The following is a 21,350-nucleotide window of genomic DNA, read 5'->3' as shown; positions in this document are numbered from 1 at the left end:
ATAATTTTTAATGTCCCTTCCAACCCAAACCATCCTATAACCACAAACCCACTGTCTATTGGCTGAGGTTGGTCACAACACACAATAGAAACAGTCCCCTTTCATTAGAATTTGTTAATTGTGCCATGCTTTGCTGTCCCCAGCAGTATCAGTAAAATGCTCCAAGTCTGAAAGAAGTCTTTAGCTACTGCCAGGTTGAAGCACCTATCCCTGCAGCCCCAACATCCACTCCCCTGCTGTCCTTTCACACAAAACCTGACACTTAAGTGACATCTAAAGGGTCTCAAACTGTCCTTCAGCAAGAGCAACCAGCTAACACCACTGCTTCCCTGCAAGAATTGTTTAAACTTCCTGCACCTCGAATTTCTCAGTCTGATGCAGCACCAGAGCTGTGAGTCTTCCCACCCACATGACCCCGTGTAACAGAATGCTCCTAAAAAGTAATTTATCCTCAGAACAGAGTCAGGAAAACCTTGCCTGACAGAAGCCTTATTGCTTTTAACTCAACACGAGTTACATTCTCACAGCTATAAGTAAACATGATTTCATCTTAGGAATAGGTCACAGATTGCTTCACAAACAATCAGTGAATCCTCACAGATCAAGCTACAGCAAAATCATGATCCATTCACATCTAAAAGAGTAAAACGTACCTGACACAGGCAAAGGGAGGGTGTTTCAGATTACTGCTGTCCCACTGGAAGCAATGGGTGGGAAGTCACTCCCAGATTTTTCTAGTCCTTAGCCCGAGATGTGACACAAACCAAGCCCCTCACAAACTTGGTAGGGGCACTGAAGCTGTGTCACACCAACTGAGAGCAGCTCAGCTTGAGGACCAGCACAGCAGACAAAGCATCCCAGCTGGAAAACACATTAAAAGCTTCAAAACCCTGCAAATGGCCTTGATCAGTTTTCCCCAATGGGACTACTTTTGCAGAAAAAAATAAATTCATTATTTATAGCAGAAAAGAAGGTGGCTGACTGCAGCTGAGGATGCCTCTTTGGATTTAGCAGATATCCTGATATGGGGCATTATGTAAACAACACCTACACACAGGAGGCTCCTCTCACCACAGTAAGAAGTTTTCCCTGTTTTTTGTAAGGAACAAAAGCTTCTCCCTTTTAATTTCAGTAGAAACAGGGCCTGGATTCTGAACTGTCTAGAAGTTTGATGGGTGACAGCCAAATTTTGTTCTCTCCACCTGAAGTTCTCCAAGCTGTGGCACACACTCCCCAGTCTGGCCACTTTCCAGTCAACGACCATGACTTTAATTTTTCACTGTGGTGGCCAACATCCTCAGATTTGCACTCCCACACCATTTACAGTCAGGAGACATGAACTCAGGGCACACAGAATGACAAGGGACTGTCTGAAGTAGGGCTTTGTTGAATAGTTTAGAAAACTGGGCACCTCAGCCTCTCTAGGACTTGACATGAGAGTTCAATCTGTTTATTTGCCATTAGCAGGCACCAAGCCATGGTGCTTTGCCTTGGCTGCTGGACTGCCTATCGTGATATTTTTCACACATTCTTTGCTGGGTGAACAAAAGCAATTCCCTCTTCCCCAGGGATGCCTGACCTGATGTTGCTACACTTCTGACAACACAGCTCAAAGTCTTTACAAAGCTTTTAAAGTAAAAGCACAGGAGAAAGAGAGAACATGAAAGAAATTTCAATGTGGCTTTACATTTCCTGGTTTTAACTGTATGCCACAATTAGGGTAACACAAATAGAATTGCACTACAATGCTCCTGCAAGCAGTCTTTGGGAAGGGGATGCTCTGAGCTCAATCTCCATTTGCTATCCTGAGTGGCTTCACAGAAATCAAACCAGGTATTCTGCTCAGCCAGATACCTGCAGTCAGGCTCAATACTTCCTCCCAAACGTTTTAAATGTTTGCCCCAGTGAGAAATATGGCATATGAATTCAACACAGTGTTTATCCTATTCCTCTGCCAGAGGAAGAGAACCAAGAGAAGAGCTCGCTCCCTGTATTGCTCTTATGCATCACTGTCAGCAATTGCATGGTGAGACAAAGTCCTTTCAAAAAAGAAAAAAACCCAAATGTCTATTTTAGGAAATTCTCATCCATCACATAGCATTAGAGATACTCAAGGAACTCTGGCTTTATGTGATTTAACATGGAGATTTACACCCCACCCCACCTCCTTATTTTACAGTCTTTGGTGGCATTATGCTTTGAGGTTCAATAGCTCCAAGTGGGGTTTCTATTTAAAACCATCTTTACTGCACGAAATTTTATTACATGACCTTTTTAGAGAAAATACATTTTTGGGGAAAAAAGGTATCAGATGACTTGCTGACGTCCGAGACATGCACATGCAATGGGCAAAATGTACAAATCCTGCTGGTTTGACTCAGAAAAAGGCAGCCTCTTAAAGTTTAGAAATACAGAACATCAAATTGTAGAGATGAAAGAATAGTTTAAGTTAAAATATTAAAAATCCACATCTACTGGCAAAGGAGCAGGGAGAAAAAAGACAAGCAAAAGGTGGGAAATTCTTCCTTTTAGCTTACGTGGGTAACATTAAAATCCACACACACATAATTACTCAGATTTTCCCCTGGGAACCCCAAATTTATGCCTGGCCTGTACAAGAGGACAACACAGCTGTGACAGAGAACAGACCTGTAATTACGTCTCTGTTGTGCCATCAACAAGCCCAGCATTCATGCACACACACCCCCAGGGACACGAATCCCTCACAGACACAGCTGAAAGCTCATGTATCCCCTGCTTGCAGCCTCACCTTCTCCTGCATTTCATTTTGGGGTTGATTATTAGATGCCCACAAGCACCTATTAAATAGACAGAAGAAATCCTAGCAGGGCAAATCCCAGCCCTGCTGTCAGACAGGTCCAATAACCCAGGAACAAAGGCTGCAGCCGAGGCGTGCAGGCATCCAGGAGCAGGGATCCTGCAAAAAATGGCACTTGCTGGCCTTGGTGGCACACTGTCTGTCACTTTAGTGGCACTTGCTCCCCACTGTTTAGTGAAAACAGAGGTGCAAAGCACGGAGCTGTTGTGGCAGGAGGTGCAACACCCATGGAAGTGTCTTTTAAACAAGGGATATTTAAGGGATAGCCCAGGTAAAACCAGTCCTCCTGAGGTCTCTTGGGAGGGGAAAACAAAATCCCAGCCCTTTGCAAATCAGGGGCACAAGGAGCTGGAGATGAGGTGCAGCAGCAAGTGAATGTCACAACCTGTCCAAAGCAGGGGAGATTCCCCTTGTCCCCAGGGCTTGTGTGGGAGCTGGAGTGGCCAACACCTGATGCTGGGCAAGTTGCTCATCCACCTGGGCCAGGCACTCCCAGGGAAAAGGGACTGTCCTGAAATGTGAAATCTCCAGGGCAGAGCGCCACAGACATCAGGAGACACTGCAAAAACAAGAAGTGTATTTTCTGTATTTTCTACAGCACCATCATATTCCTCATTTCTTGCCACAGTGACCTACCCACCTGTGCAGGTAAAGGACCCCCATTACCAACAAATCAGAGCAGTAATGAGCTTTCTGCCCCAAAAAACACATCTAGCCAAACAAAACACCCAGCTGCAACATTTCTCTGCTGCTTGTATTCTTTACCCTGCCCTAAACGAAGGAAAAGGCTATGAAATGCTTTCTTGGACATGTCCTGCAATATGCAAACACTGCTCCTGGGCCAAGGAGCTCTCAGGAGAGGGCTGACCTGCTCTTCATAGCCATTGACATGGGCAGAACACGTGCCACAAACATCCTCATAAAACAAAGCACTTTTGGGAAAATCAGTGCTTGCTGCTCTTGCCTCCCAGGAGAATATACCTTACATACCCCATGCTGGTTCCCATTGCATGGCAATAAAGTTTCACTTCCTGTAAATACACAGCTAGGCATGAAAATATCAACTCGTTTTGTGTATCTTCTCACTCTTCCCTTTACAGCCAGTGCCAGCACCATGTAATTCAAACACTGTGACATGGGATTCCTTTCTGGCAAGTGCCCACACTAAATTTCAATAAGGCAGGCTTGGCCTGAAGCCAGCCTACAGAAGGTGAGTTTTCCTTTGTCTCAGTAACTTAGGAAGCAAAACAGCTACAAAGAGAGCCAGAAACCACATTGTGATGAGGATGAGGAGGTTGCAGGGGGAGAAGAGAGGAAGATTAATCTGAAAGCACCTTGTGACGGTTTCCAAAACAGAGAGCCTTAAGCAAGGAGGGAAATATTGGCTTGAGAGCAAAGATTGTATGCAGCTAGTGAAATAAATGGGAAGATTTCCAGTGAGTGGATCACTGCAGAACAGCAGAGCCATTAAGAAATCTGTATCCCCAGAGCTGCACACCATGCCCAGCAGCATCAGGATAATGTGGTCATAACTCAGAGAAGCATCAGCAAACAGCAGTTTTCCTACTCCCTGTATAATTTAACAAAGGCACAGACACTGCTCTGTCATATTTCTCCTCCCTCAAAGCAGTGGCATTACTTGTTCTGGGGTTATTTTGGTGCAGGTTTGGATTTTCTTTAAGAGAGATCTCTGGATTAAGCAACATCTTTATTTAAACAGCAGCCCAGGTTCATTGGTTCAGAGCAACCCTGAAAGCCAGATAGCTCCAAACAGTGTCAGATTTCAGTAACAGCTTGAATGAGAACACCTTGGCACTCATCCCTGCACAACAGCATCGGTGTGCCTGGAAAGCCTTGAGAATTAATACCCCATTTAACACTACCAGGAATTCAGTGGTCAGTTTTCAGAAATACAGGGACATCAGAAGATGACAGTCTCCCTACACACAAGGCTGTGCCACCAACAAAAGTAGCTAGATTTATGGGAATTCCTGGAGAGCAGCTGTGCAGTTATTCCTGCTCACAGATGTGCTCCTGCACACCACCAGCAGCTCTTTGCCTATTAAGAGGTATTTCTTTTAAAGTGAGGCAGTGAGAGAGGTTGTTATAACGATCATGTTTGATCCTGGCTCAGGACCTACATTTACACCCCCTTTTGGAAGGAGAGGACTGAGATCAGTAGGTCTGCCAGAGCTCACCTTAGGTTGAGGGTGGCTCTGTGTGGTGGAAAAATTTTTCTTCTACTTGTGCTTTTAAAGAAAGGTTTAGTAGTTTCTTGTTGTTTGGTTTTAAGATTGTTTATTGTAAGTTATCTAAAAAGATTGTCCTCTTGGGCTGCTGCAGTTTGCTTAGCAGCTTAGGTAAAGGTACTTATAACTTTAGTTATTTTCTTTGTTTTTTGTCTTCTTTTTTTTTTCCTTGCTTAGGGTTGGTGCTATTTTTTATATGGTATATTATGTGTTAAATGTTTATAGTTTTTCTCTAATGGTTATTATTTCTATTAAATGGTGCTTTTTTATTTTAAACTAATTTGTGAGTGTTAACATTACTAAGAACATGGAGGTAAGGAAGAAAAAAGAGGGAGGACAGGACAGACTTAAATCTTTCTATTTTAAAACATTTAACTCTCACGTACAAAACTAGAACTCTTTTGTATAGGACTTAAAACTCTCCTGTACAGTATTCAAAAATTCTTCTCTTTACTTTGTGACTACTTCTATTATAATATCTAAAATTTGTGACTTCTTGTTCTTCTTGTAAGGTTGGTAAATCATTTCTTTTGTGACTTCTTGTTCTTCTTGTAAGGTTGGTAAATCATTTTATGGTTTAAATCTAAAATCACAGCTGTTTTCAGCTGCCTGCCAGGGTCTCAAATGCTTCTGACTTGGACCCGGGACATTTTGAGTTCTGCCACAGGTCTGCAGCTACAGAGCAGCACTGGACAAGTCCCTGCCTGTCAGCTCCCCACAGCCATGGGGATTCCTCCTCCTCCTCCTCTGCTATTTGCATTCATTTCATGCAGCACCAATTCATCCAAAGCTCCTGCTTTACCACACTCTGACCTGGGAGCTGCACCCATCCCACGGCCACCTTCTGCCCAGCTGCCAGCACCCCAGGAGTGCTGGGATCCCCCAGGAAAAGCAAGGCAAGGCTTGCCTGCAGGTAAGAGCACCTACAGCCACTGGAGGGGATGTGCCAAGCTCCTGGCAGCACCTCTCACCAGGATTTGTCACCTCCCATCTCATTCTCAGCAAGCAGGAGAGCTGCAGAAGGAGTGAGCTCAGGTGCAGCACTGCCTGGCAGTGCCCATGGGAGCAGCCCAGGCTTCACCCAGAAACAGAAACAGGTTTTTGCCCAGAAACACCCTTGTGTTCAGAACAAGGGGCAGAAGTTGTGTGCACTGCAGAGCTCTGCGTGCATCCAACACACAGCCAGCTCGATGGGAGCAGCTTTTCTTCTCCACGTGGATCTTTAAGATCCACCTTTCTGCCCAGCTGTTGTTTTAAGCCAGAGCTTCCCTGCTCACAACGTAAAACCCAAATAACCTGCACAGCAAAAATGAGAAGGTACCCAAGGCTATTTTCCAGAAGTGGAGCCTCAAACCCTTTCACAGGCAGGCAGCTGTTTTCTGGGCAGGCATCCCAAATGAGCATCCCCCTACTCATGCAGAAGAGCTCCCCTTACCCTCTCTGCATGCACCAATTTCATCCTACTTGTGTGCACAGACAGGAATCAAACTGGAAGATAAGAATACCCTGGCAGGGATACTGCCTGCTTTATTTATTCAATAGCTCCCTGAGCCAACTAGGGCTTTGTTTGCTGAGCAATGACAGACTATTCAAATTATGCTTATTAAAACCATTCAGTCAAGACATCATGCCTTTAGAAATACTGTTTGGTTTATGTTACAGCTATTTTTTTCCCCTTCCTGAATTCAGCGATTCAGATTGTTCCTCCAGCAAGCCAAACACACAGATGATTAAATTCTTGCACCTCCAAAGCATAAAGGCATGCCAATATTTGGCCTTTTCCAGAGCAAGGTCTGAATAAATTGGAGTTTAGCAGGACTCAAAGCCATTTGGATACTTCTAGACACAAGCCAGTTTCTAACCAAGTTGAGAAAAATCTTCTTGGGAAAAAACACTTCAACACACAGAGAACTTTTGAAAATCAGCTCATGAAGGAGATGGTGCTGCCAGGAGATAGGTATTAAACTACCCACTTTATTCAGACATTTTCTACAGGCTTCACTCAAGACTTTAAATTTTGTATAAAGTTTTCATCACCTTCACAGTAGCAAAGCTGAAAGGGCATTGAACACAAGAATTTCATGGTAGTGAATAGCAGCACAGGGGCACTAAATCACAAACATCACAAACTTGTTAAGGCTCCCAGGCAATTGTACCCAGCCAAAGGTGCTTGTTGCCTCTCACTCAAACAACCCCTGTGGTTTTATTGCCTGGGAAGAGGAGTACCTTGCTTTGGGACAGCAATTTCTTGGCAAGCAGTGTCTGTGACTGGTTCTGTGCCACAGGTGAAGCCTCCCAGATCCCTTCTCAACAAGGGATCTTTGCTCTTCCCCACTCGCCCTCCAGCCACCCCATTTGTGTTTCCAGCAGCTGTTGGATTCTATGCAGTAAAACAAAATAGAAATCCCGTGGTGGCAATGTGCTCACCCCTCCTTTTATCAACAGTCCTGAAGCAGGGACAGGAGAGCAGCCCCTGAAGCAGAGCCCAGCCCTGACAGAGGGAAAGCGCCGTTTGTGTCACCAACAGCAGGGTCTGCCAAGGCTTTACCTTGAGAAGAAATGTCCATTTAGTCCTAAACTAAGGAATTACCCACTCCTTTACAACAGCTTCCCATTTGCAATCACCCAACTAGCTGTTAATAAGGGATGTGCAGCAATCCAGGACACAAGTCAGATAAAACAAGTTGTGGAAACTGGCCTGGGACCTGTAGAGCTGGGACAGGCACATCCTGCCTGCACCAGAGCTCTGACCAGCTTGGAGGGCATTCCTGCAGCCAGGAGCAGGGCAAAGAGCTTCTGGAAATGTTTTGACAACAGTTGAGAACCACCACACTCTTACCTTTAACAAGTTTCTCTGAGTCAGCTCCCCCCTTCAGCCTAGAGCAATCCTCACAGCTTTTTTTCCTTAAACACAGCATTCCCCATAGGCTGGGAGCTAATTTATGGCAATTCATTAGGCTGTTCTAACTCGGGCAGCAACAATTCATGCTGTAACTTTACTCAAATGAATTTTTCTCAAAAACACTACCCCACCCTGGCAAAATGTTAATTAAGGATCCTTTTCCCTGCTCTCTGAAGATCACAGGGCAGATGCTGTCAGACAGGTTTGCTTTCTGTTATTACCAATTCCAGCAGCAATTCACCTCTCCTAATCCCATTCTGAGTATCAGGTACTCACACAGACATTAAAATGAAATAAAGAGGATTACTGTAACCACCCAGGTAGCACCATTAGTTGGGACAGAGTTTGCACAGAGGACAAGGCACAACTGAATGGGTGAGGATGAGTTGCTGTCCCTAAAACCTGGAGGACCTGCTGTTCCTCTGATGTCCTCCTGGACTTCCAAATATTTGCTTGGGGTTTCCTTTAAATGCAGAGTTTCCTAGTGGAATGGTGAGCATGCAGAGCACATTCCTCTGCTAAGTGTCTTCTTCAAAATTTGGGTAAATAGCAGCACATTCCTGCCCAGCTCACACAAACAGCTTGGATTCCAATGGCAGGAGCAGAGTCTGAAAGGACAGCTATGGCCTTGCTGCTGGTTTTCACCAAAACCAAAGACACAACTGATTTTGTGCTCTGTTAATCAATGTAATTAATCTCCCCCGGTGAACACATTTATCCCAGTAAATGGTTGCTCTAAACTGTATTATTTAGACAAAAGGGGAGCTGTAACCATGCCAGAAGGTTCTTACAGTTAAAAAAAAGTATCCTGCATGAAAAAAAGTGATGATTTGTCATAATGAAGCCATTGCTAATGTTATATTAGTGTCATGTTAGTCCTGAGAATTTACTGGACAGTGGTAAATTTGAATTTAATTAAATTTTTCTTCCTGTCTTTCCTCATCCTCCCTTTGGACATGGGTGTCACAGCTGCAGAGAAATTGCTGGCTTGAAATAATTGCCCAGTGAAAAGGCAAATGCAAAACTTTCAAAACCTTTTGTCCTTGAGAAGGGCACAAAGCACCATCAACAAATCCCTCAGAATCCTTCCTTGCACCAGGCTAAGGTGCTATGCCTTACCCAACATCCTGCTTAGGCACAAAAAATCCCAGTTTCAAGCAAAGTCACCACAGCCCAGAAGGTAAGTGACACATGGACACTGTAACAATACAGATATATTTCTTACATCCCAAGACAGTCATTAGGAAATGCTAATGTTGAGGAATTGCATCAAAACTACAAAAAAAGTCCATCCCCTTGGATCCTGTCAGTATGGCTGGGCCAAGATTAATCTGCCTCAAAGCCTCTGCTCTGCCCTGAGCACTCTGCTGGCTTTTCACGGGGTCTGGCAGGGATTTTTATCTCCAAATCCCCCACCACAGCATCCCCAAAATTGGCTCCTCCCTGCTTCCTCAGCTCTCTGTGCCATCACTCCTGCTCACCCTGTACCAAGGAGTTCTCCTGCCTGCAGGTTTGCTCCATCCAACATCTGCCATGGGTTTTCTACACTGTGCAAATCCCCTTTTTCTTTGATGTTCATCTGCAGCCCTGGCCTGTGCTGCAAAGAGCCCCTCGACTCAGAATTGCAGCCCTTAAACTTATTTACTCTGAGTTATTACACAAGCTACAAGAAGCTGCTCACATAAGAGACACCTAAACCAAGGAAGCTTTTCAAGCAGATCTTCCCAACTCCTTAAAAACACAGGAACAACAGATTTTGCTTTTTTTTTTTAATTTTCCATTACTTTTCTCCATATGCACAAATATCTTTCATATTCCGTGCAGAATTAACCTCTGAATTTAAAGTCACATGTCTTGGGAACCACCTCTCACGTTCCACAATTGAAGGTAATGGCTTGCAAAGGCTTGCAGAATTTCTCAGGATTAAAAAAAAAAAAAAAAAAAAAAAAGTGTTAAGATGAGCTGATTCCAAAAGGCCTTTCCTTCTTTTTCTGGGGAGTAAATGATACTAAAATAACATGAAAAAATAACATGAAAAGCAGCATCATGACTAACCCTGTGAGCTCCAAAACCTGGACAAGAGCCAGTGCTGTCAGAGACTGAATGGGACATGAAAAGTCTCCCCAGCCTCAGGTGATGGGCACTGCTGCTGAAAGCAAATCTTCCACCTGTTTTAGCCCCAGAGGAAGAAAGCAGACTACACACAGGTGTTATCATTCATCTCCTACAAACTTCCTCATCAGACATCACCTCCTCCTCCCGAACCTTTCATTCTTTTCCAAAAGCATTATCAGCTGCTTTGGGCAGAGCAGTACCCAGAGTGTTATCAGACATCTTTTGCTCTACAACAGGAATTTCCACTCCTGGCTGCTCTGGGAGGTGCAGCAGCCCTGAACCCCCTCCCCAGGCTTGGGAGAGGCTCTGTGGTTTGATGGCTCCAGGCACAGGACTGGGAAGTGCTGGGTGGAACAGCTGGAGATGGTGGCAGGCAGAGAATTCCCCCTCCCCTCCATCCAGAGCTCACACACACCCCTGGCACCTCCTGAGGCTCAGCACTGCTCTCACATGGCACCCACAGTGTGCTTTCACCCAGACAAGTTTTGCAGAGGGAGGTGACAGGCACAAGAGATAAACAGCCAGGAAAATCCATTTTAACCACTTTAACCACAGTATGATCTCGGCACCCTGGTGAAGCAGCAGCAACACCTCTATAGTGCCAAATACAGCAGCAGCACACGTGGTTATAAAATACACCCTCCTATGCTCTGCTGGGCCCTGTAGGATGCTCAGAGGTAACAAATATCCCATTTCCCCCTTATTCTCTCCAGTTCATTGTGTAAAACAATCCACCTGACTGTTTCTTTCAGGAGGGTGAACAGGCTGCAGGAACATCCCAGCAGCACAGGCACCTCCAGCAGAGGCTGGGTCAGACCCACCAGAATGTTCTAAGTGGATTGGAGTTCATACCTCGGGCTCCATCTCCTCCTCCTGATTTCAAGACTAATCCTGTGAGAAAGGAACCAGGATCTACATTTGTGCAAATAACTTACTGGCCTTTTCCTCTTGACTTGTGGTAATTCTGCACAGCCCCACTTTGCAGCCCGAGGATACAAACCCATGGGGGTAAAGGGAGCTCACACCTAAAATCTGGGGGAGTGAAGGCCAGGCTGCAGTGCTCTGCAGCTGGACAGGTGTGGAGGACAACACAGCAAGGCCAGGCTGTAGTTTCTGACCTTCCTCCTCTACTCTGCTTACTCCCACCTCCCTGCTGTGCATTGAAGGCACTTACCTGCTCCACCACTGACTAAAGTATGCCCACTGTTGTTTAAGATCAGCTGTTATAACACACCTGGCCAGGCCAGCACACCTCAGTTAAGCAGGGGCTCCAAGTATCCAAGATTTAAAAGGCTGGACTGCAACTTAGAAATCACTGACACATTTAAAAAAAAATTAAAATGCAACTTCTAGCACCTCAAAGCAGAGGTTTGAGCCTGCAACCTTCGTAAGGCACATCTCTAAAAGACTCATCATACAGGAGTTAGGAGGCAAGTCCCAGGCTGCATCCTCCCACCCTGGGCAGCCACATCTCTGAGAGACCAGAACACATCTCCCAAGGTTATCCTCACGTTTTTGCAGGAGTAAGGGCAAGGAATAACACATCTTTCTTTGCTGATACAAAGAGCCATAAAAGCAAACACCGCTCTTCTCCCCAAGCCTGCACCCTCTCAGCACAACAATGGCCAGACTTGGAACCTCGGGTTACCTTTCACTCACCTGGATGTCCTGGGTGAGTTTCTAAGGGTGCAGTGCCAGGCAGTTCATTCCCTGCAGCATTTCCACCCTGCTGCTCCCCACCAAACACTCCTTTGGTCCCTCCTCTGCCTGCTCTCCCCAGCTCAATCCCACCCCTGGTTCTTCTCACTTGATTGGTTTTGTGTTTTGTTGTGTGGGGTTTATTTTCTTTTTTTTTTTCCCTTTTTTTTTTCCTTCCACCACATTTTATTTTAGGAGTACAGGACTACAGAGCACCAGCAGTCTGCAAAAACAAAACCAAACAAGCAGAGCTCTGCAGAGGAAGTGCCAGACACGGAGTCTGGCACACAGCACACCCTGCCACTCTGTACTCCAACAGCAGAGCTGGAGACAACAAGTGCTAAAGCAAACTGGGAGTCTGACTCCTGGTGCCACTGAAATCCCACGCAGCTCTGGTGGAGATGACACACTCAAATGTATCTGAATAAACATTTGTGTCTCAGCTGCTGCAAAGCCCAGGCTCCATTCAAGTATTATGGAGGAGTTTGGAGCAGGGAAAGGGATTTCTCAGGCAGGGAGAAGAGGTGTAGCTTGCCCCAACAAGTGTGTGATGCTCTGACAGGGTGTAACTACTGAAAGACAAGATGTTAATGCACTGCTAACAGAACTTTCTGTCATTAAGCATCAAAGCTAGGCACACCACTGGGTTAAAAAAAGAGGTTCAGGCTGAGAATGAGGAGGTTAAAATTAGTCTAAACACCAGTGTTTAAAGTGGAAAGAACCAAGTCAGCAGCCAAGGTAATTCCAGACAGCAAGAAGCCTTCAAAGTACTCCAAGACAGGGTTAAAGATGGATTTATACACATGCAGCAAAGACCCTTCTCCTCCCTTCCAAACCCACCACACACCCACATGCCTTTGATCCACATCCTCCCTTGACTAGGGATGGACAACCAAGAAATCTCACTCACAGTGCATCCAAACCCAACCCTTCAGTGTGTAGTACCAAAGCAGTGGTCACTAAAACCCTTAAAGATGAGCAAGGGCTGCACAGGAGAAGCAAGACCTTGTATCATCCCAGTAACCCCCAGTGTGCACACACCCCTCCTCTCTTCCTTCACTCTCAGGCTGACTTGATGAAGCCCATGGTTTTCTCTCCTTCCCCAGTGATAATCAGGGATCATCTAAGGGATAAACTGAACAAGCCTTGACTCTGGTGTGTTTATCAGGTTTGTGCCATTACCTACAGAAACAGCTGGCCAAGTTTCCTGGTGTCTCCTGAATGCCCCAAACTAACACAACACAACTTCATTTCACCTTCTGATTCATGGAAACCCATCATTAGATGACTCCTCTCTCGTTTCCAGCAGTTACTTACAGTGATTTTCTTGTAAGTGCAGCGAAGGCAAAAACACAGAAAAGGAGCTCTGCTGCTGCCAAGAGAGGCAGACTCACACAGTCAGCACTAGGAAATACTGACAGATAAGCACATAACTCTGCCAGATAATGCATCAGCCTCAAGGCTGCCAAGCAGACACCTCCTTGGAGCTTCCCATTTTTGCCTCCCATGTAAGCAAAATCAGGTGGGGCTGGAGAAGGGCTTAGGAAAGGTTACTTCTCAAAACTTTCTGTTCTACACAACAGTACAAACCAATCAGAAAAAGATGCAACTGATTTTAAGGGGGTTGGAGACAACAGCACAGTTAGAAGAAATTCTGTTGCCTTGGTTTAAATAAATTTTTTTGGAAGCGAGGAGGATAAACCAAGTCCAGGCATTCAGAATCTGCATTAGCTACACAATACGTACACATCCCTCCAACCCACTAACAAGGATGCTTACAATCAATGCCAGTTGTGCTTTAGCTGCTAGAATGTTAGATTCCATGAGCTCTCTGCTAAGCCTTTTTGACAGTGGAGGAGAAAGAAGCGATTTGAAACACTCGGTCTATTTTACCATAAAATTGAGTAATATGGTACCCATTAGAAGGATTCCTACTGCAGCACATCCCTGTACAGTTCCCACACTTCTCAATTCTGCTCCATGTGCAGCTACCCTATGTGGTGTGTACTCCTGTTACTGAGAAGAGTTTATTCAGATTTTGGTCATTTAAAATTTGTTTTTAGCCAGGCCCTGCTGTCATGCAGCATTCCTGCAAACAAAGGCACTTCCTTGGTATTATGCACAAAAGGGAACTCAGTGTCTGGGGAGTTAAATATGGTTAAATTGCTGGATCTGCAATCCAGAGGGGCTTGCAGTTTGTTTTCTAAACAAGAAACTGAAGTCTAAACGAAGACAGAGTAGGGATGAAGTGTGAGAAGAAAGTAAGAAGTGCTGTCCATGCTCTAGAGACAGCCTGGAGATCCTCCCAAGCTCCAGACACACATTTTTCCATCATTATCACCCTCAGAAACAAATACCATGATAAACCATGTCAATGTTTAATCTCAAACATGCACACCCCTATTTTTTTTTTTTCTTTTGAGATTTAAGACATTTTACCTTTATAAGAACTGCTTTCTTTCCTGGTTGGACTCAGCCCCTTGCAGATGTGTACATCTGCTTTCCATGCCATCCAGGCAGGGCTGTAGGGAAAGAAGGATGCAGGACCCATGTTCCCATAACCTGTGCATTTAGCACTGCAATGCCTCCAGAGGAATTCTGGCTCATAAAACCCATCAGTGTGCTGTGATCTCAGCCCAAGGCTGCATTTCAGATGGCAGCTCCTTCTGTGCCATGCCCAGTCCATAGCAAGGACTCTGCCTGGCTGCTCTCTCCTTTCTTCCTGTATTTCTACACCCTTCTCCAGCTTTCCAACCTGAGTTTTCCTCCTGTTCTAAAGCATCCTCCTACTATATCTAACACCCTCTACCCCTTCCTTATGTTAAACCCAAGCACAGAGTGCAATGAGCCTGACCAGCAAAAATCATTCCACAGGTTCTGACTACAAAGCAACAGCCTCTGCCATGTTCTCAGGGCCAGGGCAGGCTGACTACAGTGAAAACACTCCCCAGAAAAATCCACTGACTATTTTTATTGCTTTCCAGTTTCCTTCTAAACTAGACCAAGTGGTCTCTGTCCCCAGATACTTCTAATGCTCCTCCAAGTGTTTCTAGGACTGGCTGGGAAAGAAGGGAAAGGATGTCAAATTTCTGCTGATCTGTTTAACACACTACTTAAAAATAATTGAATATTCCAGGCATCTGTTTCCTAATCTTATCCTTCACTTCAAAGAGGGGAAAAATCAGCCAGATCATTTATTCATAAAGCTGGAACACCTGGCAAATGGTATTTCAGTAAAACTGCAATTTCATATCTCTAAGAGCACATAAATATAGTATTCCAGCGAGGTACTTCTTTCAAACTCCAGGCCAAATTCTGGTCTGAAGACTCCCACTCACTTCAGGAGGGTCATGATTTTGTCAGTTTCACATCTTTTGTTGCTTGATTTTCCATAAGAATTTTCAGGACTGAAAGCCTTGAAAGCAGCGTCGTTCTTGGGAATTTCTTTGCCGACAGAAACGTTCTATGAGATCTTTTATTTTGACACCACACAGCAATAATAACCAAGACCATGCAGAAAAATGTGCCTGTGTATGTGCTTTGTTTCTGCTTTCAAGTACACTGGGTTTGTTTTCAATGCAACACAAGGTAAATGGATTTGTTTCTAAACCATCTCTCCCCTACACTGGGATCTGAAAAAAATAAAGGATTAATTGTATGAAAGAGATTTATATACAGGGAGATTAACCAGCCTATGGAACTCTCTTTCAAAGGAACTAAAGATAGCTCAGACATTAGCATGAGAAAAAGTGTAGGGCTACATTTCTTACATATATTAAAGGGTTTTACATGCCCATCTCGCACTGCAAAGGCATGGCCATACAGTAGAGGCTGCCCAGGCTGTGACCACTGGAACTGATCACTGCTGATCAATAACTTCAATAATCGATCACCCGCATTCTCCGAGGCAAACAAGCAGCAGGAGAAATTATTATTTTGGCTCAATGACTCGACCACGCCACCTCAACACATACCTAAAGGGTCTGAAGAAGTTCAGCTTCCAACTTGAGGAGTGTAGCAGTGATCAGTCCTGTCCTGGCAGAGGAATGAAGGACCTACATGCTTTTGAGTTCTGGGGCATCTTGGAAAACAGTCTGGGACAATAGTTTTTATAATAGTTTGTTACATTGACAGATAACCCCAGTAGAATTGTTTTCTTCTACCCCTCCAGCATCCCCCTTCTTCTGCACTGAAGTTTTGACAACTGCATAAAATCTGAAGCTTTTGTCAGCTCTACATACAGCTGATCTACTGAGAGTTTAGGCTCTAAACAAAGAGGCCATCACATGAAAGTATTTCCTTTCCTGACACTGCCCTGTAAATAGTCTACACAGAAAACAAAGGACCAAAATTACAGTTTGCATGTATTCAATGTGCACTCTATGTTTTTCAAAAATTACTGGAATTCTAAAGGAATTATGGTTTAAAGGCTTGTTGTGTTGCTTTAAATAGCAAAAGAAAACAAAAATCACTCCTTTCTCTAACCTATATCATTTAAGCACAGAACTGTTAACCATTGCTGAAAGCACTGATGCATTATGACCTGGGGCAAGAGGAAGGCTTAATGCTTTGAAATGGCTGCAACCAAACAACAGCAGCTTTGCCTGTGGGTTTTCAACATTACATTGGAGGCAAATTTCTCAGCCTGTTCAAAAAATAAGGTATGCACGCTCCAAATTAGCCAAGGAATTGTTCCTACTAAACACTGCCACTACTGGTGACATACACTAGATAAGGATGTAAATGATGTCCTGCGACCTATTTCCTGCCCTTGACTCTTGACTGAGTCATTATCTTTAAGTATTGACCAATCTTGCAGCATATGGCATGTGCTGGTTTATCTGAAGCCTGATTACAAATGTGAAGGTAGAAGCCCAAGACTCCCATCAATCCTTCTTGTGATGATATGGTGGTCTAAAAACCTTGATCTTTCTTTATCTCCCTTGCAGTGGTGTGTGCTCTGCAGCTGTCCTCAGCTGCTCAGAAACCCTTAAAGCAAAATACAGCTGCTTTATGAAAGCTGTTGTCTGCAGGCAGCTCTTCACAGTCACTCTGCAATCACTTTCCATGCTAAGCACAAAAACTGTTTGACTGTGATTATCTAGTTTGAAATAAACACAACAGGAGTCAAAACATAGTATTAGCCCCTTAGAGAATTTGCTATTTTATTCTTTATGTTTTGGTATATAATCCAAGAGGAAAGGTCTGAAATGTGATTTAACCACATGGTTCTCACAGCAAGCCAACTCAAGAAGAGCTGTAACTTCTATTGTCACACAGCAAAACACACAATGCCTTTCCTTCTCCATGGCACCCTTGGAAGGGATGACCAAAGCTGGCTCCTGTCCTGGCTGTGCCACCCAGCTCAGAGCTCAGACAGGCAGAGCCTGGTGCTGCTCCAGAGCTGGACCTGTCACCTGAAACCAGCACAGACTGGCAGGGGCACTGGGCAGCACCAGCACTGTGCAGGAGCCAGGCCAGCAGGAAGGATCTCAGCTCCTTTCACCCATGCAACTGGACTGGATCCAACCACTAACTCAAATATATTCCCAACAGGAATGAGAATCTACACAGAAAAGACAAAAAAATCAGTGGCCTGAGCATGGTGTCATTGTTAAGCCAGGCACTTCCAGTCAGATGAATAAAACCAACGCCCCTTCAGCTTTGTTCCTCTGGACAGTACAGCCAGGCCAGGCTTATAGAAAGTAGTGCCACTCTCTTGGGGATGCCACCTGACAACCTCAGGACCCAGAAGTCATTTAACACAAATTATAGCTCCTCTTCTACTGGTTTTCCCAGCTTGGCCTGTGCACATCTAAATGAAAGTGTTCTCTGAAGCCTGGGATTGAACAGCTCTGCAGGACAGCCAGGGCACACTGCTGTCCAAAGCCCAAACATCACCAAGTCCAGAAGACACAGGAGTGCAGGGTGCTAATTCAGAGCTACTTTTCTGTGCCAAAAATCACACATCAGCCCACTCTCAGGAGTACAACCAAGGTTTCCTTGGTTTCTAAACAACCACGACTCCCCCCTCCCTTTTTGCTACTCTTCATTTTCCTGTAACTGCTGTAACACAGCATCCTGGGAGGGGAAAAAAAGCAAACAAAAGACATTATAGCCAATTTGTATGGAAAATCAATTAAGTTCAGACATCTCATTAACCTTCTAACCTGCTTATTCCCCTGCTTTAATTTACACTACTGCTTGCAAATGGATTTGACACATTGGCCCACCACTTCCCTGGGAAGGTGCAACAGGCACGAACAGAGTTCTTGGATCCCAGAATACTCCATTTATCCAGGTCCTTCCCTCCCTCCTCCCTGCCATTCACTCAATGCTAAGAAGCATTGGAGGAAGAAAATAGGATACAGAAAATATGCAAGAGCCCTTTCAGAATCATGTGAGCCCTGCAGTGGGCCTCCTTTTTTTTTACCTTCTGTTGCTTTAATTACCAGAAACTGTGAGCAGAATTGCCTCAACCAAGAATGCCCAACCATGGCCACATCAGCAGAGTCCCACAGTGGTGGCAAAGCCACAGGACTCACAGGAGTTTTCTCACACCACACTTCACTTCTACACTGTCACAAGACTGAACCAGGTAACACACACTGAAAAATCAGTCACAGGTGGTGTGTGGAGTTCTGGGTTTTTTTATGTTATAGCACAATGTCTAAGAAAGCCACGATTTCTGTAGCTGAGATGCATTTACAACCTTTACTCTGGGGATCTCTACAGTAATTCCATCTCACTGCCCAGAAAACACCCAGCTTCAGAGAGCACAACCCCAGCATTCCCACAGGAAACCACAGGAAAACGGTCACCTGCATCTAAAACCTCAGTAATTCATTCACTTCTGTCATGTTTTCATAATTATGGAATTCCAGGGCTTGTTAACACACTGAAAGGTTTCTGTACAATCTCTTTTGACTAAGATGACATGCATATTTCTAATGGACTGAGGAGCAAACTCTTAACAAGGGTTTTCACATGTTCAATACAGCAGAATCAAACTAAAAGAATCAAGTCTGATGTGGCTGTATCCATTCAAGTCCAAGGGAATCAACAAAATCAATCTCCCTGTAAAACAGACCAATCCTTGAAATCCATGGTATTGCAGGAAAGACAAATCTTTCCAAGGCATCTTTTTGGTAACTTCTGCAAATAAGCTCCTCAAAAGGAGGAAGAGGGGCAGCTTCAAGAAAGCAATTTCTAAAAAACAGAGAACACAAGTGAAAATGTATATTTTTCTAAACATATGTTTCTGCCTCTGTATGAGGCAGGCATAACTAAAGCACTGCAGTCTTCCCCAGCCTGCAGACACAGCTCTCCAGCCAGTGCCCCTGCAGCTGCTCAAAGATTTCCCAAGTTATAGCCAAGTAAAAATTGATTAAAGCCTTGACTACTTCACTGCAGCTATTGGGAATCCAGCAAAAGTTACAAGAATGAGCTCAGCTGCTCTTTGCTTCCCATTAGGCAAAACTCTAAATAAAGGCAGTGCTTAAAGAACACAATCCCCTAAAGGAAAAATCAACAGCCCCCCTGGCAGCAGCTGAGCTCTGCCCTGTTCCAGCAGAGACACAAATACTTTCATATGGATCTGTGCCTGAAAACCAGCACAGCAGAGAAGGTGAGGAGGGCTGGACCCTTGTGGAGACACTGCTCTAACAATCTCCTAACCTGCTCTCCCCCTGGATCTCACCCTCTGGCACTCTCAAACTTGTTTCCAGGCACGATGTGTTCAACATTAAGTTTTCAGCTGCATTCAGCAAGGCTGTGCTCATTTAGCCAAGGACCCACCTAATCCCATCTATATAAAAAAAAGGCAGCAGTGAGGTCAAAGGTAAAGAATTCCATTATTCTATATCATAGCAATGATAGGTTAGAAAGCCCAGTCTGAATGCACACAGTGCTCAGTGTAATTGAAACTAGTATCAAGTGCCAGGCAGCCAGAAACCTCATCCCGGTTATGCAGCGCGTCCTAAGTGAAGTTAATTTCAATTTAGTTTAAACCCATGGATTGGAAATCAAATTTAAGCACTCAAGGGGAAAAAAAAAAAAAAAAAAAGGGTAATTTTCTCAAAATAGGTAGATCTGGACTTAAAAATGCCATGGGGGAGAGGGAAGACGCCTGTCAGGGTATCAGGTCTGCAGAGAACCCGCGTTAAGGACGGGCGGAAGAAGGAGGCGAGAGGAAACACACGGAGAACAATACTGGGAAAGGGCTATTCTGGACAAGAGGGAGAACGCGAGGCCAAGCCGGGCAGGGAAACAAGTGTAACAAAGGCAGAGGAAGGGCTTCCTCGCCCCGCAGGCAGAGATTTCTGTCCGCCCTCCTGCCCGCATCCCGACGGAGCCTGTGCCGGCTGAGCCAGCGCTGCCCCACTCCTCTCTGCAGGGGAACGAAGGGGCAGATACCCAGAGCTGCGTGTCTGCGCTGCCTGGCAGGGTGAAAGATGCCGGGGCTGCCCCACGGAACGAGGCCGGGGATGCTCTCAGCCCCCACAGCCAGGGGCCGGTCATCTCCCCAGCGAGAGCAGCCCATCACAGCATCCCATTGGGAATTTCACCCTCCCCGAGAGACTCCGGCTTGGCTTTTCCTGGCGGTCCCGAGCAGAAGACGCCGCACGCACGGGGATGTGCCCGCTCGCACTGCCACGACGGGGGGAGCCAGGGCATCGCTCCCCAGCCATCCCTCCATCCATCCATCCCTCCATGCCCCGCCGGAGAACAAAGCACCGCCCTTCCCGCCCGGCCTTACCTCGGCGGGGGCTCCGCGCTGCGGGCAGCCCGGGATGGGGCTGCCGGCCGAGCCCAGCCCGGCCCCGCCGCCGCATCCACCCGCGGCGGCCCCGGCCGCGGCTCCGCAGCGCCCGCCCGGCGGGGCAGGGCTTAGCGCCGGCCCCGCTGCCCCCCGAGCAGGGGCAGGGCGAGGGCAGCTCCGCCCCGGCCGCGGGGGGACCCGCCTGGGTGTCCCTGTGCCCCCGCTCCCACCCTCGGCTGCTCTCAGCCCTCCCCGAGCGGCGCAGGGGACGAGGCAACTTGGAGCATCCCGGTGCTCAACTTCGGCAGAGCCCGCGTTGGAGGGATGCTCCAGCCCCGCTCCCCACAAACACGAGTGGGCACCGGCGGCAATCCCCCCCTGAGCCGCCGTGGATCCTCCCCTGCCTTTGTTTTGCTCCCCAGCTCCAGCCACAATACCGACACAAGCCGTGTGTCACGTCCTCCGAGGTGATGGATGGGGATTTCTCCGGCTTTGCCTAAACGCGCCTACCTCTGTTCACAAGGAGGCTTTGTCATCCTCGCGACGTGGAGCAGAACAATAAGATGTGCTCAGGAATACCCATGCTGGTATGTTACAAACGGGCTGCTAATTACCATATGGAAATGAGCTGCCTAAAGTAATGAGTCGCAGCCTGGCTATTGTTTGGGGGGTGTCAGATCAACTGGAGGTGCTGGCAAGCGGTGCTATAAAACCAGGCTCGCCGTTGGCAATAAACGGCAGCATAGAGAGTTCTGTATATGCCACAAAACAAATCACTGCAGCTAA

General features: G+C 45.9%; 1 protein-coding gene across 1 annotated transcript in view; it reads right to left on the bottom strand.

Moving 5' to 3' along the window:
- The window catches only part of FRMD4B (FERM domain containing 4B), a 125,961-nt gene extending 105,287 nt beyond the window's left edge, over positions 1-20,674 (bottom strand). The window contains exon 1 of the mRNA XM_085590306.1: positions 20,562-20,674. The gene's annotated coding sequence lies outside the window, so the exon portion shown is untranslated. The remainder of the gene's footprint in view (positions 1-20,561) is intronic.
- Between the last annotated feature and the right edge of the window lie 676 nt (positions 20,675-21,350).

This window comes from Lonchura striata, chromosome 12, assembly GCF_050655825.1.
Source record: "Lonchura striata isolate lonStrDom1 chromosome 12, ASM5065582v1, whole genome shotgun sequence".
Taxonomy (NCBI): Eukaryota; Metazoa; Chordata; class Aves; order Passeriformes; family Estrildidae; genus Lonchura; species Lonchura striata.
The sequence above is the reverse complement of the archived record's forward strand: the minus strand, read 5'-3'. Positions and strand labels throughout refer to the sequence as shown.